This window comes from Canis lupus, chromosome 6, assembly GCF_011100685.1.
Source record: "Canis lupus familiaris isolate Mischka breed German Shepherd chromosome 6, alternate assembly UU_Cfam_GSD_1.0, whole genome shotgun sequence".
Taxonomy (NCBI): Eukaryota; Metazoa; Chordata; class Mammalia; order Carnivora; family Canidae; genus Canis; species Canis lupus.
In genome coordinates, this window is record NC_049227.1 from 66,041,456 (window position 1) to 66,064,937 (window position 23,482).

The 23,482-nt window shown below is 37.1% G+C and overlaps 1 long non-coding RNA gene across 9 annotated transcripts in view; it reads right to left on the bottom strand.

Moving 5' to 3' along the window:
* LOC111096433 overlaps positions 1-23,482 on the bottom strand; it is a 217,399-nt gene that overhangs the window by 159,216 nt on the left and 34,701 nt on the right. For 5 of the 9 annotated variants that reach the window (XR_005361364.1, XR_005361362.1, XR_005361367.1 and 2 more), the window contains exon 1: positions 1,267-1,356. The exons of 3 other annotated variants lie outside the window; for them this stretch is intronic. This is a non-coding gene — a long non-coding RNA (uncharacterized LOC111096433). Of the gene's footprint in view, positions 1-1,266; positions 1,372-23,482 lie in introns of those variants that run through there. One more of the 9 variants, XR_005361363.1, reaches the window with a different exon arrangement.

Here is a 23,482-nt window from a genome sequence, read left to right on the forward strand (position 1 = left end):
CTTCCTTTTGACAGTGTCAGCTGATCATCAACAAGTCCCTTTAATTTCTCATTTCATTTGTCACTCTTTATGTATTATTACTTCCCACCCATATCTGGCCCTTTGAACATCATACCAGATTTACTACAAAAATATCCCACTAGTCTTGTTGCTTCACATCCTCTCTTCTGCAATCCAGCACACCACACCACCTGACTCATTCAAAACTCTGCCTTCATTATGTATTTGCATCTGTCTCCTGCTTAATATATATTTTTAAAAATTGAGCATAAGAAATAACACGCATCAAGGGTCTAATATGGTACCAGGTGCTGTGCTGTGTTACATCAGTTACCTCATATGAGCTTTACAATAATCAAAGGGGGGGGTGTATTCTGGTAAACTCTATTTTACAGATGGAGAAATTTAAGTTTTCAGACATTGATTAATTTGCCCAAGGTCACATCTTTAGTATATCTAGTATTGACACTCAAGAAATGCAATTCTAGAGTTCAAACCATTAGCTGGTGCCCTAAACATACGAGGGAATGTTTCCTGTGAACCTCAGGTGACAGAAGAGAAAACTATTTGGAAGTGGCAGGGTACAAGGGGAGGGAAACATGAAAGGCATGTTCAATTCTCCAGAGTTTATATTTCCAAAAGAAGTAACTCAGAGAGTCAGGAGCTGCTTTCTTTAAATGTTGTCTTTTCCCTCTGTGTTTCTTTTCATCTAAATAGCCAATGTCCCCAGTACCTGGAAGAGCAGAGGTAAGATAATGGATTTCCAAAGGAAGAGCAATTTGGACTGCGAAGGATTTAACAAATGTTATAACTAATAAACGGAACGACCACAGCATAAAAAGAAAAACAAACCAGTTTGTTGTTTCTTTTTCTTTCTCCAAATATTTATGAAAATTCCAGTTAGTTAACATATGTATAATGTTAGTTTCAAAATTTAGTGATTCATAGTTTGTTTTCTCTTCTGTGAAGAGACACTCAAATGGAACAATAGAAACTTCTAATGGCCTTCCTTCTTCAATTTTTTCGTATACTACTTTTGGTGATCAGTCAAGGAAGGGAAACAATTACTTTTAATTATGGACAGAAGGATGGATTTAAAAATTGCATTTCAAAATTGTATTTGGAGATATAATTTATGTCAAACCCAAAGCCCATCACACAGACTAAAAGGCATTGGGCAATCCCAAAGGAAAAGTAAAAACAGTGTTATGGACATTTTAATTTTGTACTATATATATATTTGATACCAGTCAAGAATTTTGATACCTTTTCATATAGAATGTGTGACACCAGAATCCTGAAAGTATCCCTCCATCCTCTCCATAGTTCATTCACTAGGACACTGGGAGCCTGGTGATTACCGGAGTTCTGGAACTCCCCACAAAAATTCTGTCTCTGTTTGTTAGGCTTCCATGGTTTTAAGTATCAGAAACCCATTCTGGTTAAATTAGAAGGAGAATTTACTGGACCAGTCTTAAAGAACTCAAAAGGGCAAAGAGACTTTGAGTCCAAGCTTGGAGTCAGCCTAGCATTCAGTCAGTAACCATCCAGCTTTGGGCATGGAGGCTGCAGGACACCTTGATAGTCTCTTCAGGGTACTACACAGGAATGAACTCCAACTGTCTTTAACATCTTTGTAACACTCAGTTCTAGATTCAGAGTACTCCCTCAAAAAAAGGAAAAATATATATAGGCTAAGGAAGTTCAGAGACCCTTATTCACAGTCCCTGCAGACTGGAGAGAGGTCATTCTTCGGAAAGAAATCAGGGCACTCAGTGATCAGAAAGAGGAATAGTTGGGGGACAGCAAAAGAAAAAGAGAAAAGATGGTGAGGTGATATAAAAAAAATTATTATAGAATTTAGCAATTTATTAGCAATTTATTTAAGAAGTCTATTCTTTTGAGGGTGCATGGGTGGCTCAGTCAGATAGAGGGCCAATTCTTGATTTCTACTCAGGTCATGATCTGAGGGTGGTGGGATCAAGCCCCGCCTGGAGCTCCATGATCAGCAGAAGTCTGCTTCTCTCCTTCTCCCTCTCGGTTTGCCCTCCCCCCTGCTCCCACACTCTCACGCTCTCTCACTTTCTCTCATTCTCTCTCTCTCAAATAAATAAGTAATTCTTTTTAAAAAAGTTTATTCCTTTTGAAAAGAATTTAGGATTATTTTCTTTGGAAAGAAGAAATCCATGATATCTATTCATAAATTTTTCAAGTATGCATAGAATTGTACAGAGGCTGACCAGTTGTCCCCCATATCTCACAGGAGCTGAACTTTGTTCAGCTAAATGAACCCTGGTTCAGTTTAAGCTAAAATGTAAGGAAGATCAGTTGTTCATTAGGCAAAATTCCATTACAAGAAAGGGGATAAAACTATAGATAGGGGGTAAACTTAATCTTTAACTCATCACATTTTTATTTTGAATATGCAAAATCCAAGATCTTAAAGGTACATTGGGGATTATTTAAGACAAACTCTTCATTTTATATATTAGGAAACAGAGATCCAGAGAATTGAAGTGATTTGCCCAAGGTCACCAATGCTCAGTATCAAAGCCAAATCTACCTCTTAGATTTTCTAATTCATAGGAACATACACTCTTCCCCACCTTTTTTTTTTAACCTCAAGTGTCCTGGTTGATTTACACACTCACTAGTTAATTTCTTGAACTTCCCTTTGATTCTATAATTTTACCATTTGGGATAACTTCATTTTCCCAACATGTAATTTTTAAACTGCAGTGTTTCATCAAATCAAGTTGTCATTGTTTGTAAGATGCACCACCGGGAAATCAAACAAAATGGTGGCAAACTAGGACACGATGCTGTATTAGGTAAACCCTATTACCTAGGGTTTTTATTTCATACTTTGTAAAGGACCTCTTTCAGACTCATTTACATATGGATTTTTATCATGCATTATTCTTGTTCATAGGTTAAAATAAAAATATAAGCAAAATGTATTTTAATAGTAGCTTAAAAACTTCTGCACATGTAGAATCCAACTTTCCTAAGCTACATTTCATCTCAGAGCCATAGATACTGTTACATGACATCACCCTCTGTGCTATCAAGAGCACTGGTGATACGGCATTTCTTAAAATTGTCCCCAGCCTCTTCTTTCAAGATGCTGACTCCCATTCTGCACTCATATTCCTTCCTCAAATAGTCCTGATGGTTTTTGACTGAAATGTCAAGAGGCACTGTCCAGCTGTGCCACAGAGAATAACAATTAAGCTCACACAAGCGCACAAAATGACACCTTCCTTACAACTGCCACTTGATCAACAGCAACTGTAAAACCCCATTAAGTATAACACACATCCCAATTTAAACTATGTTAAAATGTGAAAAAGAATTTGGATTAGAATCAAATATAGTAATTTTTTTCCAATTTTACCTCTTAAAAATGTAAAATAAAAATAGCTTTCGTTTCATTATAACATTTACTAAGCCCCAGGGCACCTGAGTGGCTCAGTTGGTTAAGCACCCGACTCTTGATTTCCACTCAGGTCACAATCTCAGGACTGTGAGATCAAATCCTGCATCAGACTCACACTGGGCTAGGAGCCTGCTTAAGACTCTTTCTCTGCCCTCTCCCTCCCCCCCCCCAAAAAAAAAAACTTACTAAGCCTTTATGTACAACTACATATTGGCAAATGATGTATTATTATGAAATAGAGTAAGAATCCTCTGGTTTCTCTAGCTGATATTCACAGGGAGAGTAGACAGGTATTTCTACTATTCTTAATCCCCACACTGTGCCACAAGAGATGTTGTTACACATACACCAGATTCCAATTAATTAAGTAAAATAATGGATTTTCAATTGTCTGAAAAATCTGGATTTTTTGAAGATTAAATAAATCTCTACTTCATTTTTTTTTTACTCTAAATCTTCTTTTATGGGGTAATATTAAGAAATCAGCACTTTCAGGGCACCTGAAAGGCTCAGTTGGTTAAGCCGCTGCCTTCAGCTCAGGTCATGATCTTGATTGGGGTCCTGGGTGGAGCCCCACATCTGGTCCCTACTCAGTGGGAGTCTGCTTCTCCCTCTCCCTCTGTCCCTACTCTCTGCTCTCTCAAGCTCTCTCTCTCAAATAAATAAATAAAATCTTTAAAAAAAAAAAGCAGAAATTAGCATTTTCTGGGAGAATAAACTTAAAATTATTTGACACACACACAAAAACCACAATGATAAGAATAGTTCCACTAGCTTCCTAAGAAGACCACAGCATTGTTGTTCAAAGTGTGGTCCAGGGAGCAGCAGCAGTAGCAGCATCACATGGGAGCTTATTAGAAATGCAGACCCCAACTCACCCCAAACCTACAGAACCAGAATTTTCATTTTACCAAGATCCTCAGGGAAACACATGCACATTAAAGTTTGAGAAGCACCAGCCTAAAAGATGGTCTGTTCCATTAAAGCTGAATACACATTTCCCAGAAACTTGGGTTGCTCTATTTTATTGCCACAGCTGACATAAGTAGCCATTAGGCTCCAAGGCATTTCCAGTCTGACTGCTAGTTCCTAGCAGAGTTTCGATCATCAGAGGTGAAAAAGGAAAGAAAAGGAAGGAAGGGTTGGGGAAGGACATAAATCTCTACCAAGGTGATTACATCTTTAGGTAGTGAAACAGTAAGAGGTAAAGAGGCTAAGAACTGTGGCGGGGGGGGGGGGGGGGCTCTCTTAGCTCAATCATCCATTCTATTCTACCAATATTGTTTAGTATTTTCTACATGCCTCACATTGAAATCTTTCTACCTATCAAAAGTACACTCATCTTCTCACACTTTCTCTTGCTCTCCTCATGAAGTCTGGTGTTTGATTGCTGAAACCAAGGATTCTTTAACAGGGGTTCAGGAATCACCTTCAAGGAGCCTATAAATCTAAGATGATATGTTAAAAAACCAGAGTATGGGCATATGTTGATTTTCTAGGGAAAAATTCCATGCTTTTATCAGAATTTCAAAAGGGATATGATCAATTTTCAAGAGCCATCAGCACTCTAAGTAAGTCAGTCTTGTCCACCATCTATTTTAAAGTCATTGATACAAACTTCTCAGTTGCAAAAATCATCCTATCCCATTTGGGAATGTGGATCTTTATGAGGTAACTAATACCTCAACACTGGTTCTGTACTGTCACATATCTTTTCCCAAAAAGGAACAAAACCAAAAAGACCTGGACATAGGAAAAGATCATCTCACTTCATTATAAGAGGACTTCAGTTAAGTACATGATTGTTCTGGCATCTCATCGCATTGTGCCATCCTCCTTTCCCTTTATTCTCTACATTTATCATCTTTTATTCTTAAATAAAACATTGTTGCTATTCCTCCCTCAGTGTTAGCTCCTCTCTGATCTTTCCAAAGGGTATCATAGATGTTACAAGCTATATTGTTCTACAGTTTGTCCTTCCCACTTTATCTCTGTCTATTTCAAAATCTCATTCAAAGAAGTCAAAGAAAGGTCAGGATTGGCCTTGGCTGGCTATTGTAATGTACACCATCCCCTCACCCTTAGCCCAGGGGCCCACAAAAGGAGTAGTATCCTTTAATGCTTTTGAAATCATCAAGAAAAATGGGGGAAAAAAAAACACTTCCAATCCTATCCTTATAACCAGAAGCCCATTGATCAGTGTAGGTAAAGGGATAGCACATTAAGGGGGAAATGGCATTTACAAAGTATGATTTGATCCATACAGCTGAGTGATCACGGCAAGTTCAAATCCCATCTGAGCTAGGGAAATAAATCTATACTATTGTCAGCACTGAAATATCTCATTCATGAAGCACAGGTAAGAAATCACCTCTAGTTGCCATTAATTATCAAACATATTTGAGTTAAGTAAGTACTTCACCTATGCAGTGATCCATGTATAAAGTCGTACAATTGAAAGAACAATGTAGCCACAGAAATTCAGTACCATCTGATATCTAACATCAAGGCCTGAACTCTAGGTTTTCCTACTAAGTGGCTAAGAAATCTGGTCTCAAAAACAAAAACAAAAACAAAAACAAAACAAAACAAAACAAAAAACACCAAAAGTTATGCACCTATTAGAATGGGTAAAATCTAGAACCCCGACAACACCAAATGCTGGTGAGGACCTAGAGCAGCAGGAACTCTCATTTATTGCTGGTGGAGATGCAAAATGGTACAGCCATTTGGTAAGAGAGTTCAGTGGTTTCTTAAAAAACGAATCTTACTCTTAACAATCTAGCAATCATTCTCCTGAGTATTTACCCAAAGAAGTTTAAAATTTATGTACACACACACAGAACCTGCACATGTATGTTTCCAGCAGCTTTATTCCTAATTGCCAAAACTTGGAAGCAAACAAAATGTCCTTCAGATGGGTAATGAATAAATGTAGTTCATCCAAACAATAGAACATAATCAATACTAAAAAAGAAATGAGCTCACAAGCCATAAAAAGACATAGAGGGGGCAGCCTAGGGGGCACAGCAGTTTAGCACCGCCTTCAGCCCAGGGTGTGATCCTGGAGACCCAGAATGGAGTCCCGCATCAGGATCCCCGCATGGAGACTGTTTCTCCCTCTGCCTGTGAATCTGCCTCTCTCTCTCACTCTGTCTCTCACCTGTCGAAAACCTTAAAAAAAAAAAAAAAAAAAAAAAGACATAGAGGAAACTTACATGCATGCATATTATTATGTAAAAAAAAGACATTCTGAGAAGGATACATACTAAATGATTCTAACTATATGACATTCTTAAAAAGGCAAAACTATGTAGACAATAAAAGGTCAGTGGTGTCCGGAACTAAGTGGGAGGGTGGCAGAGCAGAGGCTTTTCAGGGATGTGAAAATACTCTGTATGGTGTTATAATGAGGTATATATGTCCTTATACATTTGCCCAAACCCATAGAATGTACAAGAGTGAACCCTAAGGTAAACTGTGGACTTGGATGATTATGTCAATGCAGGCTCTGTTGGTAAAAAAAAAAACAAAAAACAAAAAACAAAACCTTCTAGTGAGGATGTAGATAATGGTGGTAGGTATGCATGTGTGGGGCAGGAGGTATACCAGAGATTACTGTACTCTTCTTTCAATTTTATTGTAAATCTCAAACCGTTCTAAAAAAACTTATTTTTAAAGAATTGAATGAGCTTCTCTCAAAAGAAAGTTTGCAGTAGAGGTTAAAATCTTGAACTCTGGAATCAGAGAGACTTGAGTTAAAAAAAAAAAAAAAGATTATTATTTATTCACGAGAGACACAGAGAGAGAGGCAGAGACACAGGCAGAGGGAGAAGCAGGGTTCATGCAGGGAGCCCAACGGGGGACTCGATCCCAGGTCTCCAGGATCATACACTGGGCTAAAGGTGGTGCTAAACCACTGAGCCACCCAGGATGCCTGAGCCTTGAGTTTTAATTCAAACTCTAACACTCACTATCTCCTGACCTTGATCAACTTATCTACTCCAAGCCTCAGTTTTTTTATCTGTGAAGTGGGGATAATAATTGTTCTGACCTTAAGAGCTAAATAAAATATAGGATATAATTTAATAAAATGGTCAGAATTCTAAGAGTATATTTCAGTTTCCAATTACTGAAAAATGATTTCACATACTCTGAGAACTATTCTCTCTACTTATGTTACTGTGAATATCAACTGAAATAACATCAAATTACTTCAAAAACTATAAATTACTGTATACATATGAAGAGTCATAGTACTTTGCTCTTACTTTTAAACAATCCCCTCAAGATGTTTTTATTCTCAATATAAGACTGAGAAATGTAAATTCAAAATAAAAACAAAAACCCAATTCCAGCAAAATTTGATTGTACAAAGGAAATTTGAGAGAATGTTTCTAAAAACCAATTTCTAAAAATAAGGACAAATACTAGGAAAAAGACTGAAAAATTAGAATGACTAGTTCAGTTAAATTATGTTGACCAAAAATACTATTAACTGAGATGGACCTTGTTTTCTATCTTCAATAGTATTAAGATGAATCATGTCATTTTTATTAGGCATAGATTTTAATCAGAGCTGCTAAGTCAGAGGTAAAATGGTGCCAAAACAAATGGACTTCATCTCAATTCTGGGAAACCTGAAATGATTAAAAATGAAGGAAAATAGAGCTGAGGGAATGTCACAGCTCATCATTTTTATCCTCTTTTTCCTAAAAATTGAGTTTCTTTCTCCCATAGTTCTTGTACTTATTGTTCATTTTTTCTTTCCTCTTCAGGCATTTTGGTAATACACACATATACACAAAGATCTGATTGTTTAGAAAACAGCAAATCAAACAAAATACTTGTACGAAGTTGCCGATGTCAATAAACCCCTATGCTGCCGAATTTGGAAATGTATTACAGTTGCTTAACGTATCTCTTTCATGACTGAAATTTTAAAAAGCAATTCATTAAAAACAAAATTTTATTAAGGCAGTTAAGAATACTTTCTTTGTTTCATGCAACTTCATATCTTGAAAGTCCTGTTGATAAAGCATGAAAAGAGGAGAATTGGTAAAAGTAAGTCATACTAAAATATTTTTTTAAAACCACTAAGGTACGACTTCACAAAAATGATGTTGACCTGCCAGTTATTCCTTCTTTTCTCTGTGGGTCTGCCTCCATTTTGCATGGGAGATATACATATTGGCATGTATTGAAATAGTCTGAATCAAATTATCATCTAGTTGAGATGGGGATGTAGCAAGGGGATGTCTCCATGACTCAAAATTCCACAGAGAGGAACCGCAGTGTCAAACTTGTGATATGGTGTCAAGATGAAATATGCTTTGAATTTTATTAATAGTAGGGAGCATATTTCACTGCTCATTCAAGTGTCATGCTAGAACTAGGTGAGTGTTGCCAATATAAGTGGATGGAAATCAACACTTTTTTGACACTCCTGCTACCAAGTGCCTATAAAATGTTTATACCTATAATTGTGTCAAATTATGCTAATTGAGTACTGAAAAGACACTATAAGTTGAAGTATTCAAAAAGTATATTTCTCAGAATCTCATGGGGCTCTTCAAGTTAGGCACTTGGGGAACCTTTTTTCCGTCTACCAAGTACCGTCAAAGTACAAAGTCTTTAAAGTGTCATCTTGGTCTTAATTTAATTTTTAATAGTAAGTACCAGGAAAGCAAATTCATTTAAATTCTTGATCATATATGCATTAGATATTAAGAGTTTTATCTTCAACAGTTTGGTTTTTTTTTTCAGCCCTATTATACTAATATTACTTAGGGATATTTATTTTATACAAAGTCTGTGTTTATTATAAATGATACTTCAAGCACAGCTCAGGGGTGTTTAACAACCTCAGCCACTAGTAGATGTTAACAATAAATCAGGTGTGATTGTGAATTGGGAAGAAAATTAAATAAGATATTGGCTCCTAGGAGAGATTCTTTTTTTTTTTTTTCTAACTCCTTCTCTCAGGTCAAAATAAATAGAGATTTTTCTGTATGTCATTAAAGAAGAATACAACTTCAATGACTTCTCAATTTTACGTGAAAATATTCTACTTTCAGGAATATAGATAACAATCCTTGAGTTCCCAAATTCTGACCATATTCTATTAAAATCATTTTTCCACTTTTCTGTTAAACTGTATTTAATCCTTTGTGTCAATGTGCTGAGGAAGATAGTAAAGATATATCTGAACTTTGCCTTAAACTTCTTTAATCTTTTTTTAAGCTCTCATTCATGTAACACAGCTTCAGCAATCTGATTTCAATACCCTATCTCCCAGGGGAAAAATGCTAAGATTTCCAAGTTCAGAGACCAGTGTGAAACTGGTTCTCCTCAACTAAAAGGTATTTAATTCTAACTGCAGATTCTCTATAGTGCCTCCTGGAGGCCTTTCAAGTCTTTTGAATTCCAATGATAGTAAAGAGGTCTTTTGTACTGGCTAAAGGGGTCCTAGAGCTGAGGGGATTGGTAATGGCATATGGCACAGGTGGTCACAGAGAATTTTTATCTGGCGTGGAAAACATCAACCCTCTTACAAGGCAGCATATGCCGCCAAGAACACATTTACCCAAAACCTTTGTTCCCTTTGCTGGCTACAAGTACAACGTAGCAGCCAATATAAAATGCTGCTGTAATTCCAAGGCCCTTAATGATGTGGGATTCAGCTATGGAGGAAACCAACTGATAGTGCATGTTATGTCACATTCCCTTCACTTTTCTACAACACAAATGGAAGAATAAATCGCTCCAGAAAATGTTTGTTTGCAGGCCTGAGAGTCTATTCCTAGCTCTTGTCTCTTCTCATCCAATTCTAAGAGCACTCTCTAGTGTGAAGTAGTTCTGAACTATTTTGCCTGTAAACAAGAAACCCCACTGTTTTTGACCATTCTTCACTGTTTCCATTCAATGTCCCTTATCTCAGTTAAAATAAAAGTCACTTTATCCCATGCCTCTTTGGTATACTTTTAATATTTGTGCATGAGAAATTATGTATTCCAATAGCAGTGATAGTTCCATGCCTACGGAGATCCGCTGGCAGATGGAGAGCAAGTCAGTGCTCTCTAGGCCTGAACTGACAATTAAAACCTCTAGCCCAGATTGGTGGTGATTACTGTCCACCAGTTATCCAAAGGCTTTATGACCCAGCTGATAGTGACAGTCCATGCTATGGCAACAAAACCAAATCACAGTGCATACTTGATAAAAGCCTTTCATTTATATGAACAGCTTTAGCAATTAGTTTCTTGGTAACAGAGAGAGCAAGAGATTGCATTCTACTAGTGTCATATGACAAAAATGGTGGAATTATTTTTTTTAAACCTTAGCTCTCCAGAGCAAATATAAAAATTATCATTATAATGCATAACATGGTGAATTGCAGTACTGATGCAGCCTGCTAGAAGCTAAGTTAAAAGAATAACATGCTATATTAGAAAAACCATAATCAGTACCCTTAATATTCTAACCTTTCCTGGAAAGATTCTAGACAGTGGAAGAAACCATGGGATTTTTATTCCTACAAATACCACAGCTAGAAGATAGTCTTTATAGGGAAGAAACAACTATCTTAGCCAAACTAGATCTTTCAGCACTATGAATCTTTTGCCTTTTGGAATCTGTAGTCTCTTCCAAAAAAGGATTTTTGTTGTTCACTGCACCTCAAGTCACTGGCAGTTTTAAATGATCAACTTATTTAATAGGCATTTTGAGACTTTCTTATCTTTCTCAGATTGTAAAGACCAGGCAGCAAAACGGAAAGCAAAACATAACTGAAATAATTGTAGTTATTTCAGCAGATGGAAAATTTGGACTGCTAACTCAACTTTCTAGAGTATTAATCTCTACAACAATCCAGAAAATACAGAAATGATTAATTTTTTTTTCTCAAATTCATCCACCTTTAGCCACTGGGAACTCCTGTGTGTCCCAACATCTTTTTTGTTTGTTTGTTTTCTGTTTTGTTTTGTTGCTTTTAGCATTTCCGTGCTTTCTGGTATGGCTGCAGAGATTAAATCCTGCATCAGAGCCCTGGAAACAAAGTAGAGATAAAACCTCTATAGCCTGGATTACTGAGTGACTACAATAGGCAGAGCTCACTGTTGCCCTGCACTGGGAGAGAAATAAACTTTGATATATTTAGCCAATGAGAATTTGATATTGTTTGTTACTACAGCATAACTTGAGCATCCCAGCAGATCCACATCCTAGCAGATACACATATCTATATGCTAGCAGATACACATGATCTATTATGTAACAACACAGCAACTCTCCAAAAGTCACAGCAGAAAGTTAATTCCTTACAAGATGTGTATTCATCACAATGTATTTATAATATGGGAATAAATCAAGCATTTTAGGCAGATTTAGAGTAGAAATAAGATTGAGTCTTTTAGATAGATTGGCTTACTGCCAATTTAGAACTTTTAAAGCTTTTTAGTGATTGTATCACATTGTAACTATGGAGATTTATCTTTGGTTATGAATATGAAAACTGTTCCTATTGTAGTTCATACAAGATTTTTCAGGTAGACTAGGGTTAAAATCACTGTGTCTGGAGATAATTTGGGAGCTTGCTCTCTTTTCAAACCACTCTTAAAATTGTTCTTTTTCCCTTAATGAGAAAGGACAAGTAAAGTGGTGAATATTTTTTAAGGGAAAATAAATGTTTCGCAAAAAAAGAAAAATCTTGAAAACATATCCAGCAATAAAGCATCCGGAAGATTTATTTTTTATAATGTAATTTTAAGAGGAAAAACAATCTTTTATGATCCTTATAAACAGGTTAGTTAGATATTCCTTCCACACTGATGTACATTAAAAAACATAAAAATTGTTGTAGAGAAATAGACTAATGATCCTCTTTAGGAGGTATAAAACCACCATAATGCACTTGATAGTGCAGTACTCTGGGGTATCAAGAAAGGATAATTTCTTCATTTCCCCCTCTCAGAGCTCAGTTATGCAGGAAGCATTAGGATTTTAAAACTTCAGGGCCCTTATCCGGACGCCAGTGACGGCCATATGTTTCTACCTTCAATGACGTCCTCTGGCACCATGTTTCAAAATCAAAATGTGTTTTATTTAAAATACATTTGCCAATTCAGAGGCATTAACACACTTAGCTTTCTTTACTAAGCACACAGACATCACCGGGCCTGGGGAGTTTAATAATTGTCATGAGAACAGCACTGTCTTAAAAATAGAATACGGGGTCCACCATATTCCTTCTAAAAGGCCATTCTTAAACACTTAATTGTGTATTAAATAGTCTATCTTAAAGAACAAACCAAAAGGTAATTCAGCAAAAGACAGGTTTTCCTCAAAAGTATATTTTAAAAATATTTTATATTGTGTGTATATATGTATGTGTGTATATATAACATTCTATATGAATATTACTGTTTAGTTCAATAAACTTGACTTCACGAGTCTTGCAAAGTATTTTGCCTGCCTCTAGAACAGTAGATTCATTACCTAATATTTATTTCAAATAGTGGTAGAGGGACTCCTGGGTGGCTCAGCGGCTGAGCGTCTGCCTTCAGCCCAGGGCGTGATCTTGGAGACCCGGGATCAAGTCCCACATCAGGCTCCCTGAAGGGAGCCTGCTTCTTCCTCTGCCTGTGTCTCTGCCTCTCTCTCTCTCTGTCTGTGTCTTTCATGAATAAATAAAGAAAATCTTTAAAAACAAAAGGAATACTTTCTCTTTAAAAAAAAAAAATAGTGGTAGAAACAGAAAATGCTTGCTTATCCCACATAACAGTTTCATTGTATCATCATGGCTGACACTGCATAAGGACTGGAGATGGAAGACAAAATTTTCCCAAAAGAAGGGAGACTTTCAATGGGGGCTAGATACAAATAAATAAATAAATAAATAATGTCTTATAAAGATATGACTTTTTACCACAGCTGCACAGAACCATACAGAATACAAATAAAATTTTTTGATAGGATCATAAAAAGAAGTTAATTGTGTTTGGGTATTAGGATTATAGGAATATAGGATTTAATGCTCTAAAATAATCACTAATAAAATACTCTAAGGCAAAAGATAAGTTGATCAGCCAGGTTCAATGAACTAAAATGTTGGAAATGTAGCCAGAATATTCAAAAACTTAAGCATTTCCAAATAAAATTTATTTTCCTGGCACCTTAAACTCTTTAAAATAACCGAAATGTATTTTTTCCCACCAAAATCCATTTAAAATCAAATGTGTAACGCCCAGAAATCCTACTGAGCTCATCTCTTCTTTTGAAAACTATCAGGTGTACCTTAAATAGTTGGGGTCTTGATGCTATGGTTGGTTTATAAACTGCAACAACACATTTCCCCTTTTTACTTACAGGAAGAACATTTTCCACAATGACTCACTGATGTTTCTCCCTCTAATCATCATTTCTGCAGCATTTAGGTACAGGATCCATGGCGCCCTCTCCTCAGATGTCAACAGAATGACAATGAGCCAGTAGCATGAGCTGAAGGAGTCACAGGCAGAGGCATATACAAGAGGACTTCCAGGCATCAGAGAAAGCTACCATACAAATGTGGCTTATCAAAAATACAGGACTACCCTGAGAAGGAATTATAAACTAGGGAATATCATGCCTATAGATGCCAGATACTCCGCCTCTGGGATTTTAATAAAGTAGACCAAAATATCTCTGTTAGTCCTTGAGATCAATGTAGAATAAGGAAGCAAATATCTTGCCATTCATTGTCCCTTTAATGGTTAATGTTACCTGGACCCTAGCAAACATTCTAATGTTAAAGGGGGGGAAAAAAAGGAGCTCCCTGGACAATGTCCTAGAATGGAGGTCATAACTGGCAAAAGATAATGTTTTTAAACATTTTAAAATAAACTTTAGACGTTGTAATGATTAATTCTATGTGTCAACTTGACTAGGCAATGAGCGTCCAGATATCTGGTCAAACATGTGTGTCTGTCTCTGGTGTTTTGAATGAGATTAATTAACATCTGGATCAACCAACTGGCCCTCAGAATGTGTGTGGGCCTTGTTCAATCAGTTGAAGGCCTGAATAGAACAAAAAGGCGATCCTCCCCTGAGTAACAAAATTCTCCCTGCCTAATGGCCTCTAAACTAGAACACTGGCTTTTTTGACTTTGCACTCAAACTGAAACATCAGCATTTCCTCCGTCTGAAGTCTACCACCCGCTGGACGGGAAATACAACCTCCACTATCATGGTTCTCAGGCCTTTGGACACAGACTGAAACTATATAATTGGCTTTCCTGGATCTCCAGCTTGCCAACTCACCCTGCAGATCTTAGAACTTGTCAGCCTCCATAATCACATGAGCCAGTTCCTTACAATAAATCTCTTTCTTTTTCTTTCTCTGTGTGTGTGTGTGTGTATGTATGCATATAAACAAAACTAATAAGATATAACTAATAAGATTTATTTTTCTGGAGAAATCTGATTAATACAGTCACCTTTGCATAGGAGAAGGGTTTGGCTCTCTTAATTTTAGAGCTCTGTTGAACAGTGTCTCCATGTATAGTGAACATAATCTTGTTTGACTGAGTTGGCTAGTCAATTTAGAAAAACATAATCATTGGGGATTCCTGGGTGGCTCAGTGGTTTAGCGCCTGTCTTTGGCCCAGGGTGTGATCTTGGAGTTCCAGGATCAAGTTCCACATCAGGCTCCCTGCATGGAGCCTGCTTCTCCCTCTGCCTGTGTCTCTGCCTTTCTCTCTGTGTCTCTCACGAATAAATAAATAAAATCTTAAAAAAAAAAAAAAGAAAAACATAATCATCAACCACTTTATTTTGTTGAATGGAGTAGCCAGTTTAAAGATCAAACAAGTTGTACATGTGCATGTGAAAAGCAAAGGGATTAATCTAAATTATGCATAAACAATGTCTCAACTTCAATATAAAAAAAGGTCACTTTTCAAAAGTTTCATTTAAGAAGGTCTAAAGATTAAACACGCACAGACACTGGGGAATAAGCTGCAGTTGGGAAAATTGCAAGAGAACTTTGTAGTCCTAGTTTTTGGAAATTGAGACAATTTCCAATAGTTAGAGTACATGTCAGAAATATTATGCCCTGAGTAAAGGGACCACGAATGAAAGGCAGTCTTTAGATATCTAAAGCTCCCTATACAGTTGATCTGCAAAATATCAGAGGCAGGAATGATCCAATACATAATCTGTTAGCTGCTTTCAGAAGGATCTTTGTTCAGTGGTGGGATAGTTTTCACCAATTGCTGGCCCCTGAGGATGTCAATAGTGCCAGGTAGACATTGAAGACATAGCCCAACAAAAACAGGAAAAGCTGAGAGAGGAAGTCATGATGCTTCAGTGCTCTAAGCCAAAAGGAAGAAAATTTTGCTCATCCTGATAAATATAACTTTAGTTGCAATAACTGCATGATCCTATGGTTATAACCTCCTTTGCAAGCTTTTCTGAGTTTCCATAACAACTTGATGCAAATTTTTAATGTGGTTGTAACTTTCACTAAATTTAAGAGCTCTCAGAATTTTTTTTCTTCCTGTGGCCTAACAATAATCAATTGCAATAACATTAATTTCACAATTAACCTCCTTTAGTAATTCAGTTCCAGATCTAGATGAGCTCCAAGGTGACCTATGTAATTTGATAAGGAAAACATGACTGTTGAAGACTTACAACCCCTGAGAGGGAAGTTCAGTGTTTCTATTTCTCTTATATGCATCTTGTCACTTAAAATATTAACAAAGGGGGATCCCTGGGTGGCTCAGCAGTTTGTCACCTGCCTTTGGCCCAGGGCGTGATCTTGGAGTCCCGGGATCAAGTCCCACATCGGGGTCCCTGCATGGAGCCTGCTTCTCCCTCTGCCTGTGTCTCTGCCTCTCTCTCTGTGTCTCTCATGAATAATTAAATAAAATCTTTAAAAAGTATATTAACAAAGTTTTTTTATTTTTATTTTCTCAATTTATAGTTTGTTTGATATATCCATGGCTATCTTTACTTTTTGGTTCTGATTTGGCATTCCAAGGCTTCAAAGGTTTAATAGAAAAGCAGATAATAGAAATAGATGATGGATAATAGAAAAGCAGAAAGGGAACTGAGCTAGAGGGAAACTTTGCCATCCTATTTGTTGTCTTTGCTCTAAATATTAGATCAAAATTTTTTTAAAGTGAGGAGTAATCAAGGATGAAGATCAATTACATAAGCCTTCCACATCTGAAAAATAGAATAAAACCCATCATATACCCATTATATATATATGTATATATGTATGTATATATTTATAGCATGTAAAATACGAAGCACAAGCACTTAGCATGTTACAAGCCCTCAAAAAAACAGTAGAAAGAGGACACTGTCCCCTGCTACTGTTTTGATTACTCATATTGTTAGTCTCCTACTAACAATGTTAGTCTCACTCAGTCCCCCAGTAAATGTGTAAGACTTCCACATTCCATTTTCTGGAACCTGTGAATATGTTATGCTACAAGGTTAAAGTTGCAGACCCAAACAAGGTCATGGACCATATTGGTTTACAATCCCCAACCTCTTGGTATAATACAGTGGGAGAAATAGACATGTACCAAAAAAAAAAAAAAAAAAAAAAAACCAAACCACAAATTCATGAAATAAAAGTGATTTCAGGAATATAGCTCAAATCACTCCAAATTTCACTAAACTGCCTGGCCCAGAAATAAATGCCAATATTTGCCACTGACCAGGTTCACAGATTCCTTGCCTCCAAGTACAAGCCACAAGCTTATATTGTTCCCATCCTCTGTGATTACAGTTCTTGTTGTAAGGCCACAGCACCAAGGATGATTTTACATCAATTAGTTGAGCTTCTTCAATATTACCTGAATTGCAAAATGCAGATTGTGAAAAAAAAAAAAGTTAGGATTACTTAAACACAAAACTTAGAGAGAAGGAAAACTTCCTTTTTTCCTCCTTGAAATACACATACAAACACAAACCTCCTGGCAAACTGTTTAAAATTTTGAATACTGAAATTACTATATCAGGAAAAATAGTGACTTTACAGTAGAGAAACCAAGGATATAATACCTTAACCAAGTGTTCGTGATCAATATCACCAATAACAAGACTAAGCCACACGATATACCCTGCATATGACACACGTCATGTCTGTAGTATTTTGCACAAAATGTATAGCCTTAATCTAATGTTGGAAAAACCAAATTCAAAGTGGACAAATCAAATTCAAAAGACATTCGACAAAATATTGTACAGTACTCTAAACAATGTCAAGGTCGTGAAAGACAAGGAAAGACTGAAGATCTGTCACAGACTCAAGTAAACTAAGAGGAAATCGTAACTAAATGCAATGTTAAGTACCCTGGATTGGATCCTGGAACAGGAAAAAAAGAAAAAAAACAAACACTAAAGGAAAAACAGATGACACTTGAACAATTCTGAATTTGAAAAAAAAAAATTAAATAAACTGTAATTCATTTAGTAGCATGACAGCAGTTTTAACAACTGTGCCATAGATAAGTATGTTTTAATATTAGGGGAGGTAAAGGGTATATGTGAACTTTCTGTAAGGTTTTTGCAAATACGTGTAAGTCTGAAATTGTTTCAAAATAAATGATTAAAAATAAAAAATAATCTCTCATATTAGGAATTAGGCACTCCCAGGTAGACTCAGTGCAAAGCAGTTCTCACTTACAGTGCCAAATTCATGTTTGAGCACCTCAAAAGCTTCTCTCCAAAGTGGCCAATTAAGGACAAGTGGGAAGCTGAGTCACAAGACTGGCAAAATGTTTTGATGGAGTGGACCCGGGAAAGCTGGGAACTGAATTGTGAGACAGGCCTGCTAATTTCACTCAGACCACCTGCCTGGTTCGGATACAAGCCAGTGACCTAAACATGATGGGCCATTACCAGCCCTCTGCTGGCATTCTGAAATGACTACATAGGAGACAAATTTGGGAACAATGAGATTTGCAAATGGCATGAGAACAATAGAGGAGTAATGACTTTTCATGAGCATTCTGAAGCACCTCACACACACACACATACATAAAGTCACCAGGAGCTATGCTGCATGAATTAGCAGGAACTATTCACCCAAAATGAAACTTTTCACCAATAAGTTGTGACATGCAATGCAATGAATTATCAAAAAGAAAAATCTCTAAATGGAACTTTTCATCACATTTCTTGAGGCAACAGAATAAAAATTTTTAATACAATTATTTCTTAGTTTGCTCCTTTTCTGTCAAGCATGCAACTGCTTTTCCTTTCTTCTGAAGCAGTTCATATTATGATGAGTGAAAGGAGAGAAATAAAAAGAGCTATGATCATGTCAACCACAACTGAACAAATACATTTATTAAAAAGAACTCCCACCAGAAATCTTAGAAGCCTCACAAAGTCTTTCTTTTTCATACACTAACTCTATTATGAACTGAAACGTCCCTTTCTTTTATTTTAAATTATTGTCATCGTCCCCTGAGCATGTACCAACCAGTGATTTATGCTGTGTCAGATGATAATACACTAGTAAATTTGGTGTTTTAATGGCTGTAATAGCTCTAATAAAGAAATTAAATCAGATGTCATATGCAGAATGTACATTTTTTGCCGCTAACAATAAACTGAATTATAGCAGGCTAAATACTATAAAGGAACACATGTATCCATTTGCAATTGAAAGCCTGTGTTGAAACTACTCTAAGATAAGCAGAAGAGGCTCTGGAGAAGGCAGATGAGCAAGGAAGGATACTGGGGTTTTTTTTGAAGAACATGGTCAATTTTCCCAATTCTTTCAACTCCATCCTTTATGATTCACTCTAAATTTTATCCTGAAGAGCATCATGCTGTACCCTTTCCCTCCTCTTTCGGCCCAACCGAAATCCTAGAACCCAGGCCCGTAATTTTAATATGCATATAATTTCACACAGTTGATGAATATAACACACCACGAGTAAACAGCAGGGAGGGGCTAAATGGAAAACCCATTTGTTAGTTTTCCCTCTTGGAGGTTGTTATTTTTTAAATTACTGATATTGGACACTGTAGGAGTGCCCTCTTTCATACACACTGAAGCACTCCACTGGCCCCAGGAGTCACTAAGACTAGTGGATTTTAATAGTTATAGATCTTAAATGGAGGGTTAGAAATTGTTTCTTTTCATTACAATTACAACAAGGAATTAACCCCAAGGGTATCCACTTAATTTCATAATATATAGACTGGAACGCTAATGTGGCTCTTCTACAGTGTAATAAAGAGGCAACTGGCCCTTCTCTCCCCGGGGTGGGTTTCTATAAAATGTATCACCAAAAAAATGTAAAACGAAGAAGATCTGAAGTTAACAAGCTCCCTAATGACACCAGCTCCAGTGCCCGGCATGAGTGGGCCCTCACAGGCATTGAGTGCTGCTTTCTTTTTTTTTTTTTTCAGTGGGAGCTCAGTCCCAGCCCTTTTCTTTGATTCACTTCACTGACACAAGGAAAATGGAAAATGAGAGAAGGAAGGATAATTTACAATTAAGCACAGGAAGTCACAAGGACGGAGGAGAGACTTGGAGCAGACCCTGAATCACCAGGTTTGGGAGATGGGACCCGCAGTGCAAGCTGGCCAATTGCAATTAAGCCCATTTAACTCTTTGCACTCTGTGGTGACCTTGGCTCCATTTTATGGGAACTCCTTCCCTCCTTGCTGGAACCTTAAGCAACACCAAGGGTTAGGATTTTCCATCTTCAGGCTCCAAGTGTCTGAAGCCACTTCCTGGCAGAGATTTGAAATCTTGGATCCCTGCTGATTAGCTCTCCCGGTTGAAGGCATTTTTATTTCCCAAAGCTTTTTTATGATGTTTGACTGTCTCTCTGGGACGAATGAGAGGAAGGACAAAAATAGAGCTTTAAACAGAAGTGGGACAGGGACAGTGGGAGAGGCAAATGGCAGTTTGATAAAAGCACAACCTGGAAAGAAGAATATTCTTCTTTTATATTATGCATTTCCAACATGTATTGTAACATTTGGCCCACTACAGGCTTCCAGCCAGCCGTAGCCTGAGACTTCACTTCTTCCTTTCCCACTGAAAGTGTCGGCTCTGTAGAAATCTGCAAATTTGCCAGTCAACTGGGGAAAAACTGATGATCCAGAGAGAAGAAATTACACATCACTCATTTGTTCACATCTATCATGCAGATCACATTTCCAGAGACAGATAAGATTGTATAGGAAAGCCACAAAAGAACTCTGGCTTCAATGAAAAGCACCCCTTTACAAATCAAAATTCCCAGCTTCCCTCCTGAGATATAGGAAGCAGCGGGTTGAAGCAGATGTCAAGAGGCTGCCAGGAGAGCACCAGAGATGAAAAGTCACTAAAGAGGACTGAGGGAGATATTTATCACAAGAGAAAGTTGAGAGTTCTCGTTGCTGGCTCAGAGCTCCAGGAACCATTTCCAAGAGAATTCAGTATTGTTTGCACACCCACGAGACACAGAAAAAAGGGAGAGGAAGGCACACTGCCCCCAGAAAACAAACCTAATGAGGATTCCACCAGAAAGCCAATGAGACAGGGTACATGATTTAGCAGCTGGTGATGCTCAGCTTAGCCAAGTGGCCAAAACTCTGTAAATATAAACCACAGACCCAGTAGCAAGGATGACAGCAGTGATGCATATGCTGGTCAATGATCTGTAAACTTTTCTATCCCCACATTTCCTCATTCTCCATTTCATCCCCTTAAAACCGCATGTCCCCATAAGCTAAGCATCCTGAATATATCAATTGTTGACTTATGAGAAGTTGTGTATATCTCAAAATAGCTCCTTAAGTGTTTTTCCCCAGTGACTTTAATTGTGTTTGTTCTGGGCTCATAAACTTGGGGAACTTGAAGCATTTAAAAAACACACACAAGTATGGTAACCAAATGTTTTGGTTTTTCTAAACTCAGTGCACTCTAATTGGTTTTTTCCCTTTAAAAATTATAATTAAAAGAAGCGAGCTCACCTATGTAGAAATTTCTCATTTCTTTATTTACCTTAAATCTTTTCATGCAGGAAACTGTTAATGTTCTTTGTTTTGTTTTGTGTTAAATAGGAATCGGATAGAAAACAATTCTCTAATTAGAATTACACGGGATGTATGCCTTACAAGTTTGATTTTCTGAATTTCCCCCTGACATTTTCAAATTGAATATCATATTCAGTATCAATCTAACCAATATAAAGCAATTTAATTTTTATAATGAACCAAGAGAATATCTGAATTTGGCATATTAGACAGTTTTTCGTCTCTGCTGAATTATTTTAGGAGATGTTTTAGTTAAACTGACTTACAATAGCAAATTTCATACCCTTCAAGTAACATAAGGGTATTGCCTCCTGATACATTATCATTATATAGGGCTAAAACTTATTCATATCAAATTACACTTGGTAAAGTGTCTGAATTGCCTACTACTATTTCTGCTTATAATGGTACATGCTTTATAGGTCTTACGAGATGGTAAGCTTTTCAATATCACATACATCACAGTATTTGATTGTTCAGCATCTACAACAATGTTAGTGATTATTTGCATCCAACAAATACTTAAAACAGTATAAATGATATAAATGTTTATACTATAAATAGGATAAACATATCTATTTATCATATATTGCCTCCATCAAATGACACAAGCTATTTCAAAAATGGAATATAAATACACCAAAAACAACAAACCATTTGTTCTTTTCTAGATTCCCAAGATCATACTGGTAGATGGTCAGAGGAGAACAAAAATCTTATCTCTGACAGCTATACTGCATGAAAAATTAGAAACATTCCCCTAATTCTTTAACTCTGGCCCTGGTAGTCTCTTGAAATTTTGCCCAACATGACCAGTGACCTTGGTATACAGTGGTCCAAAACTGCATGCTTTAGTTTCTATCACAAAACTATGTCTTCTTCCATGTTTCCCCTTTTGGTCAAAAGGATAAATCATTTTCTAAGGCTACAGGGATTTTTTTGGACATGTTACACTGAAATATTATTAGGCTTGTGTTTGGACATATCAGGCAACCACCTGGATATAAGAGTTTGGGCCTCCAGCCTGGAGAGATACATTAGGGAGTCACCAACATAGAGATAGAATTTAAATCTGGAAAATTATCTAAATGGTAAATACAGGGGATCCCTGGGTGGCTCAGTAGGTTAGCACCTGCCTTCAGCCCGGGACATGATCCTGGAGTCCCGGGATCGAGTCCCACATCAGGCTCCCTGTGTGAAGCCTGCTTCTCCCTCTGCCTCTCTGTCTCTCATGAATAAATAAATAAAATATTTAAAATAATAAATAAATAAATGGTAAATATAGATGGAGAAGAAGAAAAATGTGAGAACTGAGCTACAGAGAACTCCAAAAGCTAGAACAGAAAAGAGGAAGCTCTCAAAGGCTGTGGAAAGGAGCGGGTAGGGTGGGGAGCAGATACATGGCTAGTGTAGTATCCTGTATTTCAAGTGAAGCAGGTGTTTCTAGAGGGAGAGCAATGGACTCTGTCAACCACTACTGATAGGTCAGGTTTAGATAATCACAGGCCTTATCAACATTGTGATTATCAGTGAACCAGGTAAGAGTGGCTTCAATGAGTGCTGAGGATGAAAACATTATTGGAGTGGCTCCAAAGACGAAGACGAAAGATTTTAAGACAACTCCAGTAAAAGGGAGTGGATAATTGAGGTAGTAACTGGTGAGTGATGCAGAGTCAGAGCATTTAAGATAGAAAAAAAAAAAACTACAATTTGCCTATGTATCAACGGGAATGAACCATGAGAAAGTGAAAATTTGGTTTTGCAGTAGATCAAAGAAATGATTGCTATCTGATTCCCTTGAGCAATAAAGAGAAGATGGAATCCAGTTGACAAGTGAGGCTGACAAGCAGGGGTGCACACCCACAGCACTAGGGAGGAGGGCAGAGTTCATGAGGTGGATAGATGTGGTGGTGGCAGCACATGAACATATCTCACCTGATGGTTTATGTTTTCTTATCACTTAGGTCTCAGAGCAGCTGCCACCACTCAAAGAACCTTCCT